The sequence below is a fragment of the Haliaeetus leucocephalus genome, unplaced genomic scaffold (assembly GCF_000737465.1).
Source record: "Haliaeetus leucocephalus isolate CR32 unplaced genomic scaffold, Haliaeetus_leucocephalus-4.0 Scaffold932, whole genome shotgun sequence".
Classification (NCBI taxonomy): domain Eukaryota; kingdom Metazoa; phylum Chordata; class Aves; order Accipitriformes; family Accipitridae; genus Haliaeetus; species Haliaeetus leucocephalus.
This window is the reverse complement of record NW_010973368.1, coordinates 13,027,736-13,048,022: the sequence shown is the minus strand read 5'-3', so window position 1 is coordinate 13,048,022 and position 20,287 is coordinate 13,027,736.

Below are 20,287 nucleotides of genomic sequence, written 5' to 3'. Positions count from 1 at the left end.
GGCAGCTGGTGTCCAGCCAGGGTCAACCCACCAGAAGTCGATGGATCTATTCCCTTTCCTTTATGAGGAAACCTTTCCATAATTTGTCTTCTGAAGGGAAGCTCTGCAGCAGACAAGGAGCTGTCCCTCGCATGCTGGCCAGGAAGCAGTGGAGGAGCCCTGTGGCTCCGCATCCCACAGTCTGGCTTTCGGTACCCCCCTTCACCACTCACCTGCCAATGTACAATATCCATCCACAGCAGCCTGGAAAACCTCTGAGGCCAAGCAAATCACATATGAATCACCAGTGGGTACCTGCTCTTACCTAACATCAGAGCGTCCTCACTGTGCCAATGCCTTCTTTTCATTGGCCCCCAAAAGTAAATCCTCCATGGGCTGATCACAGAACTGTTGCCTCTAGGAGATCTTAAACCACACCTTGAATTTCAGTCTGAAAATGTTTGTTTCCTTTAGGCTAGGTTATGTCATTGCACTAGAGTACAGCAACTCCTCACATGTTCCCAAAGACTTCGTGTGTTCAGCCAGGGAAGGAGACAGTACAGGTAAGGGTATTGGGAACTGGTATGTGTTTAAGTATTTTTACAGCAAAAATATTTCCCAGAGCAGCAGGTTAAGAAATTAGAATTTGGCCATCTTTTTAGAGAGGATATTCTGGTTGCTTAAAAAAGTATTTATTTTTAACCATTGTTTCAGATAAAGGCAGGGTCAGAATATAAACAAAGTAACTATGAAAACAGAAGTGATAAAATAAGAAACAAAGGTGTAAGTGTAGTTACTTGCCCACCTCCTAGATTATACAATGCAGTGGATTCCTTAGGCTCAGCATTACACTCCTGGTCTCCATGAGAAATCGGGATAGGAAGGCTTAGATTATTTGCTTAGTTTGCTTAGGTATGAAACTGGAGTAAATCCAGTAGTTCAGATTTGGATCCCAATTGCAGTAGTTTACATCCTGTAGTAACATTATTATCCTCTAGGCAGCCTCTGGAGCTTATCCTGTTTAATACCCATGTAAATAAGAATCACAGCCTAACTCCCAGAATCAGTTTGGAAACTTCTTCTAATGCTAATTTTAATTCAGATTTAGCTGGTCTCTAATCTCCTCCAACCTCTTGTCTTAGCAGTAGGTGCAGATGCAGCCAGTGGTGTAAGAGCTGCTGTGGAAGCTCCCTAATTCCCCTTCAGGAAGGGTGTAATCCCTTTGTTCCAGGTTCGTTAAGAAGAAACTCCCTTTAAAAGGGAGGCTTTTATCTTTTTCCAGGGATAAGACTTTTGTACCCAAGCCAGTTCTATTCTCTGGAACAGAAAAAAACTTGAAGGCATATCTAACCTCTTGGAATGGCTTGGAAACTCCCATTTCAGATGCAGTCATGTATTCCACAGATGAATGAAGGGGACACCATGTCACAGTCCTGTTGTCTATATGGTAAATGCTTCTGTGAAGATTTTGTGTTGAACGCACTCACATGACTCAGCTTGCTGCTATTCCTGTTCATATGTACTGAAGAAGCAGTCAACGACCAGCTCTGTTGTGTTTGGGCACAAAAGAGACTTACAGTGAAAAGATGGCCCCAGTCCCGCCAGAGGTTACAGCTCGAGCTTAAGGCATGGTTGCTCTTTACATTAGACGGGCTTTAGCCCACTTTCGTTCCAAAACTTTTGGATCAGCAGACCACTATCAATCCTCAACACTTCTCATAGCCCATATTTACAGTAAAACTTTTAACTGAAACATGATTAAATCCGCTGCTTAGTGCTTACCATAGCCTCATGATGTCCTCTAATGAAACAAGGAAAATGATTACATTTATGACTAGCTTTTCAATAGGCGTGACAGAGATGAAGATCCCATTAACACTGCTGATTGTGTTCCCACCATTTCCTTTAAAAAAAAAAAAAAAAATCTTGTATATACACCATTTGTTTTTTGACTAAGGAATATAGGCTCTAGATGACATCCAGGCCAGTCTATATGATGGATAATGCCTGTTGGCTTGGACTGAGATGAGTACATAGTATGTGTCAAACATGAGCAGAAGTGCACAGAGCACCTAGAAAAAAATGCTGTAGCCTTTATCTTAAGACGAAACAGTACACAACCTATATGTATGGAAGTACATATAGGTACCACCTGGTGTCAAGACACCCCATCTTAAGACATGAGACTGAATTTCCCAAGCATGGAAGTGCACAAGATCTCAGGCCAGGACAATTCTCAGTTTGTCTAGAATATTATAAACCTGGCAAGAAAACTCATTTCCTGACACAATAGTTACTCTGTGTGGCAGCTGAAGCCCCAGGGAATAAAGGGGACACGTCATGTAGGTTTTAGGCATGAGAACTTCAAATCAGCTAGGCAGTGGCTGTAGGGAGAGGTCACTGCAGTATCAAAGGAAACTGAGGCCAGTTTCAGGATTTTGCTTATGGTAGTGCTTTACGTGCAAGCAAATTATGTATTTTAGTTGTATTAGAGTCACACAGTTTTGCAGGCTGGGTGGTACTAATACATGCTTTTCAAACTAGGTAAATATCTGTGTTTATATTACTCAGTAACAGTATTGTAGTTCGATCATTTAATATTGTGCAGTAACAATACTACAGTGCTTAGGCATCCCAGTATGGACAAGAACTACAAGGTGCTGAAAGACTACAGAAAAAAGGCTGGCCCCTGCCCTGAATACATGGTGCTAGAAGATAAGAGACAATAGATGTGAGAAAATTTAGGAGATCAATCAATCTATATTAGTCTGAGTGGTTATTGGACAATACATTAGTAAATTCACTTTAGATTTACTTAATGCTGAGCTGTATAAAAATGGATTGTATTTCTTATCAGGATTGGGATTTCTTTTTACAAATATTTTAGCTCATTTTATAAATTGCAGGGAGGTGTACTAGCAAAGTCTCTGTAACTCTTTGCACAGGACAATATGAGGAATATAGAGTTCTTCATAGTTTCTTGTGCACGTCAAAAGTTTTTAATGCGCATTAATGCACACATGTGCATTAAAAAAAGAAAATAATGTAAATAATAATGCAGACCAAACCAAAGAGACAGGCTTTCTAATCAGCCAATCATTACAGGCGCAAGCTTGCAGCCTTAGGGTTCTTGGATAGGGGGAACTATCATAATCTCTTCCCCAGAAGGGATGTTGCCTTATGCTTGTTTCTTCAGGGATGCTGTGTGTTGGCTGCACAGATCTCAGCATACTCACATTTTGTGGTACCCGAACTGCTGCTGCCCTGGCTGCTCCTCTCTGATCAAACTTTGGCAGAATGACAACCTAAAGAGAAATGCAACAGGCTGTTGGGCTGCCAGCCCTGTGTCAAAGTCACTGTGTCACTGGAATGTCACAGTGTTTTCACTTTGGGCGAGAATTTCAGTCCGCTGCATTTGGCCTTTTCACCTGTGTCTGCAGAGACATAAATACACTGGTGTGCTTGCACATTAACTCAAGCACGGCTGTGGCTGTCTGTGGAGCTGAGAGCCCTGTTATTTTAAAAAAGGGAAAACAAACCCTAAACGTTGTTATGGATGTAGTTCAAATTAGAAATAGATCCAAGTGGAAACACGGCGAATGAATCCAAGTTGAAATACAGAGGCTGAACCTGTATTTTCACGCTGCTTACATCTGCAGCTCTGAAAAGAGAGTCTGGGGTGTGTCTGAAATGCACACAGGAGGTTTGGGACAGGCCCATCCCTAACTGCAGTTAGCAATGGTCCCCACAGGGCAAAAATGCAGTCTCACGACGAAGATCTGTATTTTCAGCCTTCTAGAGTCTGAGTCGTTTGGTTTAGGCGTTATCAAAAGAAGGGTGCAGTGCATTTGATGGCAGGGCCATCTGTTTGAGATTAAAAAAGAGAGGACTCCATGCCCTGCTGCACGGATATAAAGATGTGGCCTCCAGCTCTGTACCTCAGTCCTTGTTCTCACCTGGCTGTGAACCAGCGGGGTGTTTGCAGCAGATTTAGAGCTATGCAGACTTCGTCCAACATCGCTGTGCTTCCCACAAGCGCAGCATCCCGAGGGGGCTGTAAGGGCAGCCACATGCCCTCTCCTAAACTCCTTCCAAAGTACATTTTTAACAAAGCTGCAGCAAGCTTGCTTTTTTTTTCTTTTCAGTCCAGCTACGCCTGATGAACAAGACTGAGAAACCCAGGTCAAACTCACTGTTGATTTACAGAGTTCAGGAGAGTGAGGGTACTTCTTGTCTATGCTACAGCCTCTGGGCTTTGGGGAGCAGTTCAGCGGCTGAGCTCCACCACGAAGCTCTCCGAGTAGCGGACGATCGCTGCCGGTGCCGGAGCAAGCTGAGGTGCATCTCTGCCGCACTGCAGTGCATCCTGCACCTGCAACCGCAGCCTGGGCAGTGCTGGTCTCTGGAAAGCAAAATGATGCCCACAATCACTTCTTTCTATCCCGTCCAGTCTCCATGCAAGCAGGCACTTGGATAATGGGACTACTCTGTGTTTTCAGAGGGACGTGAGGAACGCGAGGCTTTTCAAAGGCAGCGGATGGGCTCAGAGCTTGCTGCTGAAGTGTGTTTGTTTGGGTTTGACAAATTCAGGTCTTCCTTTGCAAGCCTGAACCTTCCTTTTGAAAGTCTTTGAATTCCAGCTTTGAATTCCAGCTGCCTCAATTTCAAGCAGGCAGATTTTGAGTCAGATCCCTGTGGTTTTGGTTTAGGGTTATATCCACAACTGAAATGGGCCTTAATTTAGCCAGTTCCTCTTGGGAAGAAGGCCAAAATATTGAGGTTTCTGCCATCTTGAGCACAACCTTCATGAGAAATGCTCCTGAAGTTTCTTTGCTGTCAAGTTCAAGCCCTTCATGTTGCTTCAGTGTGACATCCCAGGTTAAAATCTAAGCAAAACCGATCACAGCCTGAATCCTTGAACTTTTGTGGGTATTGGGCAGGCAGGGATTATAGCAAGCAGTGTTCACCCTGCACTTTGCTTCCTCATCGCTAGTCGAGATTCGAGACCGCTGCAGTTCTCACTCCTTCCTGCTGTTGTGTCCTTGGAGATTTTGATTAGGAAAAGAAATAGAAAAGCCAGCAAAATGAGTGGAGAGAAGAGGAAATTGCCAAAACCAAGCCGCCTTGGGACATATCCTAACTGAAGTGGTACAAGAGAAGAAAAGCTGTGGCCCTGTTGTGTTCATATTTTTGGTCTCACACCTCCCCAGTAGAAATGGGGATGTGCCATAGGCAGGAGAACACATGCTTTCACCTCGCATTTGATTTTGCTTGTCCTGGTAGATGAGCAAACTGCCTCACACACTGTTGTGAAGTCCTGCTTCGTGTCTATGTGTTAGCACCTGTCCTGGTGACCACAGCTGGGACTGATTCAGGGACTCCAGAGCTAAAAGCTGTGTGCTCCTGGAGCTGTCATGTGGCTCTGGGGCCCTGGGTGGAAATCAAGATCTTGCCGGAGACTAATTCTGGGGCATAGAAAGGTGCTGAATGAAGGGTATGAACCTCTCGGGGCTGGCACAGGACAGGGATGGGAGAGTGCCACCGGTGATGTATGACAGTATAATCTCTGTAGCTCTCTGCATCCAAAATTTAGGAGCTGTTCCTTCAAAGTGTGTTGCTTAGAGGAAGTTTTTCAGAACAGTTTGACAAGATAAATCTGCTGGGGTTCATCACCGGATATATTATTACATAGCAACAGCCCTTTCTCTTGAAATAGATTCCCAAGGCGGCCTCCCCCTGATGAATAGTGACATCCTCTAGTGCAGGAGCGCCTTGGCAGGAGGAACGTTTTCCCAAAAGGCTGTTCTGTCCATTGGCTCTTTAAATATAGCAAAGAATAGCTGCAGCAGCCCAGAAGCAACTGCAAGCCATTTTACTTCCTGTCATCACTTGCTCTGTCTCCTCTTCCAGCTGGTAGCTCTTGTCACGTCTTTCTTTCCTTCTTCCAGGGGAATCTCCGGGTGTTCATAACTATTCCTTATTGCTTCTAATTATTCAATCGGTCCTAACATTTTCTACTCTTTCTCCTGTGTGTGATGGGAAGGGGTTGCTGCTTTTTCTCTAGTGACTCAAAGGGGAGCGCCTCAGGACGTCAGGTGGGAGAAATACCTATATTTAGCAGTGTTGATGCTGACCACAAAATCCCTGCTGTGCTTGTGTTGGGAAACCTGTGAACCTGGGCTGACTTTCTTTCCTGTGCTTTCCTGCTGGGGACAAACCTCCTCATGCTCTCTGGATCAGCTGCAGGCTGAAAGAGGGACCAGGGGAGGAAAGGGGATCACCTCACCTTTAACTACACATTTGTTATTGTTTCATTTTAATTGTCCCTAGTAATCCTAGACTGCAAGCCACTCTGCTTGTCTGGGGAAGTATGACTGTAGAAAAGCTTCTTTTTTCTATTTGAAGTATTTTTCCTTTCATTCATTCTTCAGCTCCCCCCCCGCCCCGGAATTTTCACTTTTTTTTTATCTTTACAAAGAAACATTACCTTTCTTCTTTTTCTTCATTTACTTGTTGAAACGGGGAGCACAGGAAATGGTAATTATTACTATTTTTCACATTACATAAGGATACTGCTCTGTAACAGCTGCTGGCCATATGACCAGCCTTTCTTTGGGGAAACCCTGCTTGGTTTTGCTGTGTAGTTCTTCACTCATCCAAAACCTGCCCTTGTGCTGTTATGGGCTCTTGTGAAATGGGCATTTTGTTATGAATTAGGTGTAGATGTTGCAGAGAAGTTTAAAAATAATGAAGGTCCTGACATCAAGATATAGAAAAAAATGGTTTATTTTCTGACAGGATTGCAGAGGTAATGATGTTAGTGGGTAGCATCTTTCGATGTTTTAAGAGTTTGAACTAAGCAGAAAAACAGCATTAAATTTTCAATCCCATTCTTTAAATGAAAATGGGATATGTTTTAGTTTAAGGAGAGGTGTAGGGTTTGGGTCGTGACATTGGCTCTATACTCAAAAAGCTGTGAGCCCGTTTCTAAAAATCTGCTAATGGGCAGTTGTGCAGAGGAAGTTACTGGAATATGGGGATTACAGAGATATGGAGAATATGGAGGCATGCAGATTTTTACATCTTCACATACCCCTTTGATATCTTCTAAAGCTCCTAGAGAAGCAGGTGGAGTTGCACATTCACATCACTTACAGCCCTGTTGCAGAAATACCTGCCACGTGGAGGAGACGTTCTGGGGAGCTGTGGGTGAGGCTGGGATGGGGCTGCCTGCCCCAGCAAAGTGGCCCCAGCGCAGGCAGCCGTGCCAGGCCCTGGGCCAAGTGAGCGTTGCAAGCAGGAGGATGGCTGGCACCAGTGAGGGGGACACCACCAGCAGTTCTGGAGTTCTGCATCTCCTCCTTCTCTGCTTGCATATCTTTTGCAATGGTGTTTTCAAATGAATAAATATGCAGGCAGGGGCCAGAAGCCAGGTCTGCTGCTTCTCTAGGGCTCAGCCCAAAGCACCGCATTGTTGGTGGTTGGGCTGTTTTGATTTAAGAGAGACGTGGGTCTAAACCTTCAGCTTGGGAAGGACTCCAGAGCAGGTCTCCTGCTTCACGACTAGGTTTCATAGCTACCGAGTCATTTGGGGAAGCCTGGCTCCTATTGCTCCAGCACTGTTTTTGACTGAGAGTAGCCATTGGCTGCCATGCCCTCACCTTGGTGCTGCCAGTGTGCGCTGAACCTGCCAACTGGAGGTACTTATCAGTGAAGGAACAGCTGATTTGTTTATCCAAATGGATTTGTCTTTTCCAGGTGCTAAAAATTCAATTTAGCCTTGATTGATGTGCATCGCGCCTTATTGGATAGCTTTGGTTTCCTGAAAGTTGTGGTTAAAATGAAGGCTTTTTCAAGCTCCAAGGCACCCAAGCAGCTAGACTGGCCTTCTGAGCTCACCTGGCTGGGTTGCCAAATTGCACCTAAGGGACGCAGGTCTTTGAGTGTTTCCTTTGCATGGTTTCTCCTCCACCCCTGTGCTTGCTTCTCTGTTCTGACATGACCCATGGAAGACCTAAGGGAATGTCCTCTGAGGGTGAGGGTTATCCAACACGGTCATCCCACGGCATGATGGGCAGCATGGCCATGCATGCAGATGTGAGGACGACACATCAGCTGTGGAGCTGCAGGGGCACCGAGCAGCTGTACGGGAGCAGGAACACCATCCAAGGTTGCGGTAGGCGGGAGCTTCTTCAACTGCCATAGAGAAAATGTTTGCTTTAGTCCTCTCATGAATCAGCCTTAATGTCTGTCAAACAGCATTGTCTATTTGTCAGTGGGCAGTTGTTTCTCCTTGGCTGATGGACAGACAAATGCCTGTGGGTAGGCAGACACGTGACATCCTGGATACCAGAGTAATTTTTTTCCCTTTTCCAAGAAATGAGGGAATCGCCTCTCTTTGTACTGGGAGCAATAAACCACTTGCTGAATGCAGGTCTCCAGGCCTGAATTACAAATGGCTCTGCTGCCATTATCAAGCTTTCTTTTTTTTTTTTCCCCTCAGGGCAACACTTGAAGAATATTCAAGAAAATGTAAAATGGCAGTAAAAGCATAAGGCTCAGGTTTTGTCTCACAGAGCTCCTGCTGACTTACATTATACCCCAAAGCAATTGTGGGATCAGACCAGGGGTGTTAAGGGGTGGTAAAGGAGGGATACCAAGGTGGGGAAGGGGGAGAAATGGGTGAGTTTACATTAAACATAAAACTTGCTGTTAGGCTAATAAAACAATACGATACATCTGGATTGATTTTCTCCTTGGTGATAGAGGATTGGTCTAACAGCTAAGCCTTGGTCATGGCTGACTTGGACATACTTTAAACTCTTTGATAGCATTCTCATATCTCTTTCTATTTTTCTAGAATCATGACAAGAGGAAAGCATTTATTACCAGGAAGGCTGCACCCCTAGGCAAGAACTAATCATCTTTGATTTAACTTTCAGCTGAAGTTGCTGAATTAAATGTAGTTTTGTTTTTATCTGTTTGCATGGAAGGCTTCCAGATAAAACAACTTTTTTAGTGACCTGTGCATTTGTATCATGTTAATTAGGTTTGAAAACTCATATATTGTTTTCATAAGGCTATTACATTTTCTATAATTAAATTAAGCAAAAAATAAGGATGCATGGCAATAATATTTATTATTAATACCAGACTCGAAAGGCTTACAACATGTGAATTGAAGGTAAGGGCCTTGAAGACAGCCTGAACTTCAAAACAATGTCAAATAGCTTAGTTTTTCAGCAAGTCGTTACTACATGTATTTAAAGAAAGCATTGATAGAGTGAGAAATAGCCCACTGAACAGGCAGGCTTCTGGTCCCCTTTGAAACTGGGCAATTTCTGGGATCTTTACTGCCTGAATGGGAATGAAGCTTTAGCCCCAGTTAAACTGATAGGGCTGTGATCTTGTGCTGTGGCATGTGCCTGAGCAGGGGATAAGGCCCGGGAGGCTGCCTGCGTGGTAACCTTTCCCAGGAGTCAGGGAGGAAAGGGTATGGTGTGGGAGCACATGAAGGGGCACTTCAGTGGTAGGGGCAATTCAGGTGGCCTGACCGCATGAATGCTGCATGTCGGCTCAGCATAGGAACAGTCATACTATGTCAGACCAGCGCTAGGTACCTATCCTGCCTGGTATCCCATTTTTGGTGGTAGCCAACCATAGATGTCTAGGAAGGAGTACGTGTATACAAACAAGGTAAAAATATTCCCCAGAACACAATCTCATCTTCCAGTGTTATTTGGTTCAAGGGTATCCTGAGGCAGAGGCTGTCTCACATGATAGCTGTGAATGTGTTTTCTCTTTTATCCAGTTGCTGTCTGAACTTAACTTTTGGCAATTACTTACCTGCAGGTTGTATGAAGCATGATTTCCTTTGGTTTGCTCTGAATCTGGAACCTGCTTCTTTCCTCTCTTGGTCTGCACCTCAGGGAAATGCACGGTACTCCTGGTGAAAAGCATCTTACTGTGTGTCCAGTCCTGCACAGGCAGGGTGGCAGGGGATGAGCTTGTGTCAGTCCATTTCCTAGCCTCTGCCAAGTGGTGAGGGCAAAATTTTGCCTTCAAAATATGTTTAAAATAAGTAGACATTAAAATCGTCCCATGCTGTGGCTCTGACCACAGAGATGAGAGCCAGCTTAGCTAACACACTGTTTGGGAGCAGATGTCCTGTATCGCTCTTGGTGTGCTGGAAAGCCACTGAACTCCGGCTGCAGCTTAGCACAGCTGGACTATCCCACATGGCCAGGCTCTGACACCAGCAGCAGGGTGGCCAGTGGCTTGTGTTTCATAAGGTTCCTGGCATTTCAATCAAGGACAAAGGCAAAGCGCTGCCCCTGGGAAGGCAGACCCCCGGCAGCGATCTGGGCTGGCCCTGCCTGGCTGGGCAGCTCTGCAGGAAAGGCCCTGCAGGGGTGGTGGGCAGCAAGATGAGCACAGACCCACTGAGGAGAGCCTGTGGGACCAGGGTTTGTTCAATCAGGAGGAGAGACAGCTTCAGGGGGACCACACAGCAGCCCCCCGGTTCCTACAGGGAGGTGGTGGAGAAGATGGAGCCAGGCTCTGCTCAGCACTGCATGGTGGGAGGACAAGAGGCGGCAGGCGTACATTGAAACCAGAGGGGTTCAGGCCGGGCACAGGGAAACACTTTCTCCCTGTGAGGACAGCAAGTGGCGGGACAGGTTGCCTGAAGAGGTTGTGCAGCCTCTACCCTTGGAGGTTCTCCAGACCTGTCTGGACAAAGCCCTGAGCAACCTGGTCTGGCCTCATGGCTTCACCCAGGGGGTTGGACGAGAGCCCTCCTGGGGCCCCTGCCAGCCTGAAATACCCTATGGTCCTACAAAATATTTCTTGTGACTGAGGGTGTTTAAATTATCTCTCTTATGCAGGTTTTCTGGTGACTAATGGGGCAGCTTTTCTCAAGGTGGGGAAAATACTAGAGTTTTTCTTCTCCAGAAGATTGCCTGTTTGCATGAGACACAGGAAAGCAGTATCTTAGAGACCTTCCACTTCTGTCAAGTTCAGCTGAACTTTGCTAAGGGGATCAAAAGTTCCAAGGCAGAGACACGCAGACAAACAGACACAGATACACACAGAAACAGCGTGACTGCAAAAGCCTCATTTTCTTAGGTAAGTAGGCTAATGTCCACCTTAGTTAATTTCTGAAGATGGACAAAGGTTCGAGTGAAATGTAATAATTGCTAAACCAGTTCACCTGGCACTCTAATGTAAAGATAATTAAAATAGGTAGTCCTTCCCTGAAAATAAATTCATGACAGCTAACTGTGGCAGAGGTATGCTACAGTACAAGCAGACTTTGCATGCCTTGTAAGCAGAATATTCTGAACTGGCTTGAGTGCATGCACATCAATCAACCAGAACTAATCTCATGGTAAACATGTACTGTGCAACAGCAAAAACCATCATTTGGATCCTCTAAAGTTTAATTAGAAACCTATGAGAGATTTTTAAACACTGATTATCAAATGTGGTCATAGATGTAGCAATGCTATTTGTAATCTTGGGTTGTGTCCTTTAACAGTGTATGTCTTGTAACAGTATAATTCTGGAGGCTCATACATTTGTTATTTTACGGGGTACTTTTAACTGGTTCTTTCAACAGTGTCCTTACTGCTTGGGCCCAGGCTATTGGTGGAAATATATTGCTTGAAGTATATTACTTTGCATGCTTACAACAGAATTTGGATAGATATGTTGAGCAGCTGCATTTTAAAGCCTCTCAAAACAATAGCTGTCCCACAGTATTACTGTTTAAGGCAGATTTGTGAACCAGGGATAGAGGTTCCTCATGAAGAGAGGTCTCTCTTTTACCTTAACTCTGGAAGTCTTTGCTGTCTCTTGACCAAGTTCTTCTCTCCAGTCGTCCTGCAAAATCCTTTCCTTCTCCCTGAGCTGCCGGTCCCAGGCCCACAGGCTCCTCTCCATCCCACCGCAGGCTGTTGTCCCTCTATGTCGCATGGTTGTGCAGTCCCACATAGCAGGACCACCTGCACTGCTCCCAGAACCTCTCCCTGGCCATTATTTAGCTGAGTCTCCGAAGCTCTTTCAGTGCTGAGCCCCATGCCCTGCTCAGATGCGTGGTTTTAGGAAATGCAGCGTTGCCATCCCCTCCTCTGCCGTCTTTGCCTAAGAATGAACTACCGGCAGGAGAAGGAACCAAGATCCAGCCCCACTTCGCTCCTATCCTACATAATGAATAAGCAGTAGTCACAAGATGAGTGTCTGTGGTTTTGTTTTCATGTCCATAGGAAGAACAGAATTATTTCAGTAAAATCCTTTAAATTCATTTTCTCACACTGCTGAAGTTGTGCTTTGAAAGATTTCTGAATCAAACAATCAGTGGCCTCACTTGGGACAGATGATGGCTCTTTGGAAATTGTTTTGGTGTGAGGATGGCACATAAACAAAGCTCTTTTTTTTTTTCTCTTCTGGGCATCAACTGCTGGCAGAAGTAGATGAAAACAGCTTCTCACACCGTACCGCCTATTTACATTTTCCATATGCTGGATTTTAAGATTATAGGGTTTTAGATTCTGAGTTTGCATGTTGTATTTTACATAATAATGAGTTTGTGTCTGAGGCTGAGTTGATACATGAGAAAGCAGAACCACCACCACCACCACCCAGAAAGCGGGGAAGCAACAACACACATCTTGGAAAGAAGCTCTCAGTGAGCTCTTTTTTTTTCTGAGAAGCATCTTCACGTTCTGTTTTCTGCCATGCAAAAGGTATCTGCTTTTGGGCTGCATGGAAGGAGTCTGTCTTCCTGCTTTCTGGATCTGTTTCCAGTAACTTCCTAGTAAATAGTTTCCGAAGTGAGTATCAGTCAGATTAATTACTCTATGACAAACCATTCACCCCAATAAATTCTTGTTTCAGTCCTCAACTATAGCGCTTTTGCATCTCCTTGTCATCACAGAGTGGCCTTTTACTGCCTGTTTTAACAATAGAGACATCACTCCAGCAAAAACGAATCCTTGGGTAATGCTATGCTTTTAACTATCTACATCCCCATTACAAGGTGTTTCTCTGTGTAAAAGGGGCTACACGTGTCTGTGCAGTAGGGATGTTATGGGGAGGCTGGATTAGACTACTTCCTGAGGTCTCTTCCAAACTGAATTATTTTATGATCCTACACGCATTTTAAAAAAATATCCCTGATCTTCTGAAAATGAACCCAAGGCTAGGATTTCTTGTGGTTCTTCCCATTTTATATTTTTTGTCACTAAGCACTTGCAGATGAGATGTCTGCCCAGGTTTCATGTAGCAGAGGGCCACACTGGGCATTGCAGTACCTAGGAGTGCATGGGGAAGCAGTCCTTTAGCATCTGTGCAGCATGGCAATGTTTTGCAACCTTTTGTTTCCTCCCTCTCTCCCTACTTACACTTATAGCAAAATGGTCTTTGCCATAGATGAGACCCCATTTATGTATGGATCCAGAAACTGAAGTCTTTTCTCTCTCTCAAAAGTACCTTAATGTCTTCAGAGACACTTTCAAGTCATTTTTGCAGTCACAATGCAGCTGGCATCAAATACTTCCTTGAACACATGGGTGTATAGATCCATCACACCATGCTTGGTCCTAACCTCCTCTCATCCCAGTACTTCTCCTTCCCCTTGTGTAGCAGCGGCCTTGCAAAGATCAATGTTACTCTGAGCAGAGAATGTGAATCTCATGTGTGGAGGAACCCACATTTTACACCTCAGTCTCAGTGACCAGTTGTGCTCAAGCTGGATTCACACATTTTTGCTGCTTGTATATAGACTTTGTCAGTTGACCTGGGAGTAAGACTTATTTCAGTGCATGTTCTCAAAGGAAAGAGAATTATAAGCATTTGCAAGCTTTTCATGCTAGAAAGCACTTAATATTTATATTTATGGTGTGTTAATAATGAAGACAGAACATCTCTAAATAGCAATTTCTCACCCTGAGCTTAGGATAGGTATCTGTAGATGGATCTTGCACAGTTTCCTGGCTGCTTGGAGTGACTGGGTAAGTCTAAACACCTTCAGTAACACTAGTTTCACCAATTTCTGGCATTAGAAAAAGAGGATTATAAGGGTACAGAATATCACAGGACATCTTATTACTACATTGACTGAGAATGAACATGGATCTGCTGCTACAAAGAGCTACAGTAAAACTTTGGAGACATGAAATATGTCCGAATTCTTCAGCTTGAGGACAGCTGTAATTATAATGAGCTTGCAGAAATAAGGCTGCAAGAGTAGCCTGTTCTCTTCCCCTATCAGGGATTAAACATAAATGACTCACAGTGAGGCGTAACACTACCTTTCCATTGAGAGGAATGTCAGTTCTCCAGCTATATGATAAATCATTACATGTTTATTAGGGAGTGGAGAATGAGAGAATTGGTCTTCCATTATATGTTTACCCAATTTGTGTCCAGCTGCTTTAAGAACACCCTATTCCTTTGCTAAATCCATCTGTTCTAAAGCAGTATTGTGTTAAGCACAAAATAAAGAACCCAAAGCAGGCACCAGCTGCAGTTACCAACAAGCGAGCTATTGAAATCCACTTACTCTAGCTTACTAGATACTTATGAGAAAGAAAGACCATTCTGATATATTTAAGGCTAGAACAAGCTTGTGTCTCCTCGGCTAAGACAAGCAGCCTGATGATCATAGCTGGTGGTCTGGATGGCAAGAAAAGGCAGGACAGTCTAGTAAAAGCTCCTTTGACTTCAATGGCAATATGGATTTGGCCTCGTGCAAACAATGGGAGTATGTGAAACTAATTATCCACCCATTGAGGTTTTCTCCTCCACCTTCCCCCTTTCTAATTTCTAATGAATGTAGATAATTGCTGTGTTCCCACTAACACGCAGATTAGGCCTCTGGGATTAGGCTATGTGATTGAGTAGCTAATACTAAGGGTAAACACCTCTGGTGTTCCTGCTAAATGCATTCTTGCTAGTAAGTTAAATAATCACTCTACTAAAGCATTACTAAAAGATTTAAATACTTGTTTTGGAGACTTCTAGTAGATTTCAATAGTTTCTGACGTACTGTGACATGCTTCAGAATGTTCATTTATATACAGTTTGATTTCTTTTGATGATTGTCAACTTAAGTTACTGAAAAAGGAGAGTATTCTGTACAGAGAAGGGAAGGGGGTGGAGGGAAAGCAATATATTAGAAACATGAGTAGGTGCCCTGGCTTGTCCATCAGTCTTGGCATCATTTTATTTATACATTTTCTAAAGGATTAGAAGTAATCAGTTCCAGAGGATGTGCTCTGGAGTACTGGCAGCGTCTACTTTCTTGGCAATCATTGCAAATATTTTATACAATTTCATATTGTCTTGTGTAGTACCGAGCACTGGTGGTTTGACGTAAACAGTGTTAATGTTTTAACTTCTGTGGCAGCGAAGTTTTTCCCCCTGCAGCGCCCTGCACTTTCCGAAGGCTCCGTGTCAGCAGGGCCCGTTCGGTGCGGTGGGACTGCTCACCTGGGGGGAGCGGCGGGACCCCATCCTCGGAGGAGGCGAGGAGCCGCGTGGCTCTGACCATCGCGGCAGCACATCCGAGCCCTCAGAGCCTCTCGTTCCCACCTCCCAGCAGGATGAGGGCCTTCTCTGCAGGCAGCAGGGCTGGGGCATTCCCCGTGCAGGATGTGCTCGTTATGTTGGTGTTTACAGCTCTGCTTTACTCACCAGGTGAGGAACAGCAAAGACCACCCCAGTCCATTTGTTGTAACATTTACAGGTGAATAGCTTGTAAGATGCAGACTTCGCCATGCAGTTATGGATGCTCTAGGCAGATCTCACCTCCACTGATCCATCAAGGTTACGACTGGAAGCAAGTGTAGGGACCAAGCTTGACTGACTGATTCTCCATAATGAATACCTGAGAACTGATTGAGCCCAATGTGAGTACCTGTCCTTATCTGCTGAGGCTGGCAGCGGCTGGGGTTTCCTAATGTAAATGTTGACTTCAGTGAGATGCTTAGGAGAAGAGGAGTAAGCCAGGGCGTTAATGCAATAACTAGAACTGAGGTGAGAAGGTAGAGAAGGTGAGAGAGGAACATGACTCAGAGTCCCTCAGATGAGATTTATAACATTAATAAAGGAAAGCTCTGTATTCCTGGAGGGTTAACTCTGTACTATTGGCAGAAAGAGGAAGGACATGTTGGAATATCAGCAAATAGTTTTCAGAAATGACTAGCAAAGTTCTGGCATTTAATAAAGTCTAGGTAACATTGTGAAAAGAAACACAAGAAATAATTTTTTCTTAATATGGCATTTGCCTAAAGTGACATTGATGTTGATTGAAGTAATGTAATTTTCATATCTAAAATGTTGCAGAGGAGAGTATGTCTATTTCATTTATGTTTGCAGAAACTTAATCTACAGGAAAAGATTTTATAACAGAATTGGAGGTTAAATTTCATTTGCTGATTTAATAAAAGCTAACAGGATGGATTTGGGGATATTTCATTAATCTTTCTTTCCTTTCAGTGAAAAGGAAATTAAGTTCAATCTAGTTCAAACTTTGTTTCACTATTATACAATAGACTGCCAATGTCCATGTTCTCTCTGGCAAGTTAAAACCTAATTAGTCACAGAAAATTCTTCCCTGATCCTGTCACTGTGAGGCAGGAAAAGCCTGGGCTGCAGACAATTCAGATGCACTCGATGCTTTGCTGTGGCTCTTTGTTAATGTCTGTGCTTTCCTACATAGCATGCAGTGACATAACTGAAAGCGGCGTATTTTGTCTTTCATGCAACGAGATCAGATATAAACTGCCTTTTCAAAACATAAAGAAAAGCTTTTAACATGAATTAGGGCAAAGAGCATGCTGCTATTGGCCTCTTCCCCATTCCTGCGCATTTTTTAGAGCGGCAGGAGTGGATGCTTGCGTGCTGGTTTTACACAGTGAGACAGTCAGCTGGGCCCAGCTGGGGTGGGTAGGGGCAGAAGTTTGTGCCTGGCTGCGGCTTGTTGAACGTCCCCCTCGGGAGCCATCTCTCAGCTGAGCTCTCCCACGCCCGGCCCTGCTCTGGGGGTGCCCAGCACGCAGGGCTGTGGGTGCTGTAGGAGCAGGGGAGCTGGCCCCCCACCTGCCCGCACCGGCGGTGGCAAGGAAGGTCCAGCTGCTCCCGCCGTACCTTGTGGCCAAGACTTGCTCGTTCATGAAGTGCGACCTTGTATTTCAACCTTTTGCAATTTTGAAGAAAGCGGCCAACTGATACAATTAATTCAGAAGTAACACGGTATCTGGCACTTCCCTTACCGCTTATGTAAAACAACACTTGTTCTTCCAACACTCTTGATTACACCTAATAAAAAATAATTAACTATTAAAAATACCTGCCCTTTCTTATTCTAGGCTTATTTCTATCAACTGCCATAGAGTTATCCTGAGGCTGAATTTGGCCCCTCTGACATCTTTGTTGTCTCATAGTATATTGAATTTCCACTATCTGATGGAATTTTTATGGCATACATTGAACATCAGCTGGGAGAGGAAAGTTATTTTACCTCTGGAGGTGAGATTATATCGCATGAATTGGCCCAAGCGTATCTTGTAAAGGAGAGCTTTGTTTTTTCCTGAACTGTTATTTGTAGCTGGGTCACAGGCGGAGCGTCAAATTAGTTGGAGGGATCATCTCTTGCCGTTTACATTTAGACTGAGATTTTCAAAGGCACTTCGTGGCACTATCTCATGCAAGCCCCTCTGAAAAGCCCAGCTGTTGCTGCAACAGCTTCGGAACAAGCTTTACGGGGGCAAAAAGCCCTCTGTGGTGTAGTCCAAGTCAAATCAGCAGTAATTCCACTTCTTTCTGAAATTCAGCAATGAAGCATGAAGCTTAGGGAGAATTTAACCTCCACTTCTAACCCTGTCCTGAGGCAGGGTATCTGAAGAAGCCCCTTTTTTCCCCAGAATATGGGGGAGGGAAATAGCTGAGTAAGTCTGTCCTCCTGCTCTTCCAGCAGTTAACGCTCCTCAGAACAGCAGGTGACTAAAGCAACGCAGGTACGCTACGCCGGACAGAGCACTGTTGCAAGGAAATCCTGTAGGATTTGTTTTGTGAAGACTTTTCCTTTTTTTTTTTTTTTGCCTTTCACACCAGTAGTGTGGCTTTGTGGAGCTGGGAAGTGACCCAGCCCCTGTGATTTCCCTTGCAGGGCGAGGGTGGGATGAACTTGAAGATGCCCAGCGGCTGCCGCCCTCACGCAGCGTGCCCTGGCCCTTGCTCTCTGCCTTTAGAGGTGCTGGGGGAGACGCGCCTGTAAGGAGGGGAGGCGGGTGTCCTGGGGCTAGGGGAAGACTAGCCCTGCGGTTCTGCTGCCAGAGAAGGAAAAAAGCCTGGTATCCAGCTGTGTTTACAGCCTCGGCCCATGTCCTCTTGGTTTCTATGAAAGCTACAAGTAGAGCAAACCTCAGGCTCAGCCCAAGCTCTGTGTGCAGTTTTTGCATGAAGCCTGGCTGCAGACTGACTGAGAAGCCACCCCATAGGTCTGCTCAAACAATTTCTCCCCTTCAGGCTACACGGCATTTTGCTCCGCTCCGAACTGCTCCTGTCTTTCGGTTCTGGTGTAATCAAGTGGCTCCTAACTGAAAGAGTTAACCCACCTGTGGGCTGTAAGCAGAGATTCACCCTGTCCCTGGGCAGGACTTGGATGGACCAGGGTGATCTGGGTGCTGGAGAACTGCCCTCTCTGTTTTGGCATGCATGTCCTGGCTAGCGCTGGGAGAGATTTCTCCAGAACTGCTGTTTCAGGCATCTGCACTCCACAGACTTGTGAATAATTCAGTATACTGAGCCGTGGCTTACTTACAACATTAAACTGTTGAAACAGACAAATGGAAATAAAATAATAACTTGAGCTTAAACACATAGGCTGCAGCAACTCAAGAATTCATTATGCTATTTGTCTGCTACTGTGGAGCAGAATTTTAAATGGATATGTCATGTCAGAGCTTTCTTTTTTAATGACTGTTTAAGAACATACTATTGTGGAAGATATCAGCATTCCAGGCTTTTCCTATATTTGATTATAGATGATAGCAATCAAAGTAATTTTACTGCTAATAATAATGCTGGCAGCAGCTTAATTTAATAGCATAGAGGGTAGACCTTATTTACATCATTCCTCAAATGTTGATAACTTTGAATGTAACTACAAAATATTTTTGCAATGAAAACTTAAAATATGGGATATTTCATTTAGTGCCCTGGCCTCACTGCTTTAAAATGTTCAGACTACACAAACACATTCTTACACCGGTTGTTTTGAATATGACTTTTCCATGGAACATAGGCCTTTTTCCACGATATTCTGAGGAATGCTGATCACTTTATCACTGTGAGGCATGCCAATATTTGAAAAATCAGTTTCCTTTGAATAACTCTGCAGTTTGCCAAAAGTAAATAAGTAATCATTGGAAAATTAAATCCATTAACCATTTTTTCCCCCACATCCTGTCTGCTTTCCTTACCTTGGTAGACTTAGAGCTGCATTATTGCCACATCAGTTTACTACCACCAGCTTTGATAGTTACGTCAGAGTTACACCACTAGAAAGGAGCAGATTTTCATCTCATTGTAATTATGGGATTTTTGCCACTGCCTCAAATGGAGTAGACTGGCTTGTAGGAAACAGCAGGGTTTCATCCACGGACTGTGCCATCACTGAGATGAATGCTGTAGCTGCTGGCCACATGGAGCATGGCTGCTGGTTTTGTCCAGCCCCTTATTTAAAAATATTTATGCACATATACGCTTGCAACCCAGTATCCTTTGCCACGGACCTCTTACTGACATGCCTGTTGCTGGGTTCAGCACTTGCAAGGCTGCAACAGGCGAGGCAGGGTATGGATGGGAGCTGCCATAATTTGCTGTGCTTTCTTCTTGGTCACCTAGAGTCTCCTGAGGGCTGATCAGAGCAGCACTGAAATGGCTTCCCATCTCTCATAGTTTCTCAACCTCCAAAAGCTAATTTTCTGGAAGTTTTGTTCACAGAGTGGCATAAGGTTTAAATGTTGAAGAGGAAAACATGATGTTTTCATCCTTTCAGACACAGCTGGTTAATTCTGTGATAGGGAAGTAACGTTATCCCCTGTTACAGAAGCAGCAGCAAAGTCAGAGACATTGCAAGTGAACTGTTCAGGCAGAAACTGAGGCCGAGCTGACTCTGGGACTCCAGCCTGCCCTTGGGTTTGACGCCTTGTTCAGGCAGCCGAGCCAGGCTTCCTCTCCTGGGGGAAGAAGGGCCCAGGGAAAAGAGCAGCCCTGCTTCCCGCTGAGGGATCGGGAGGGT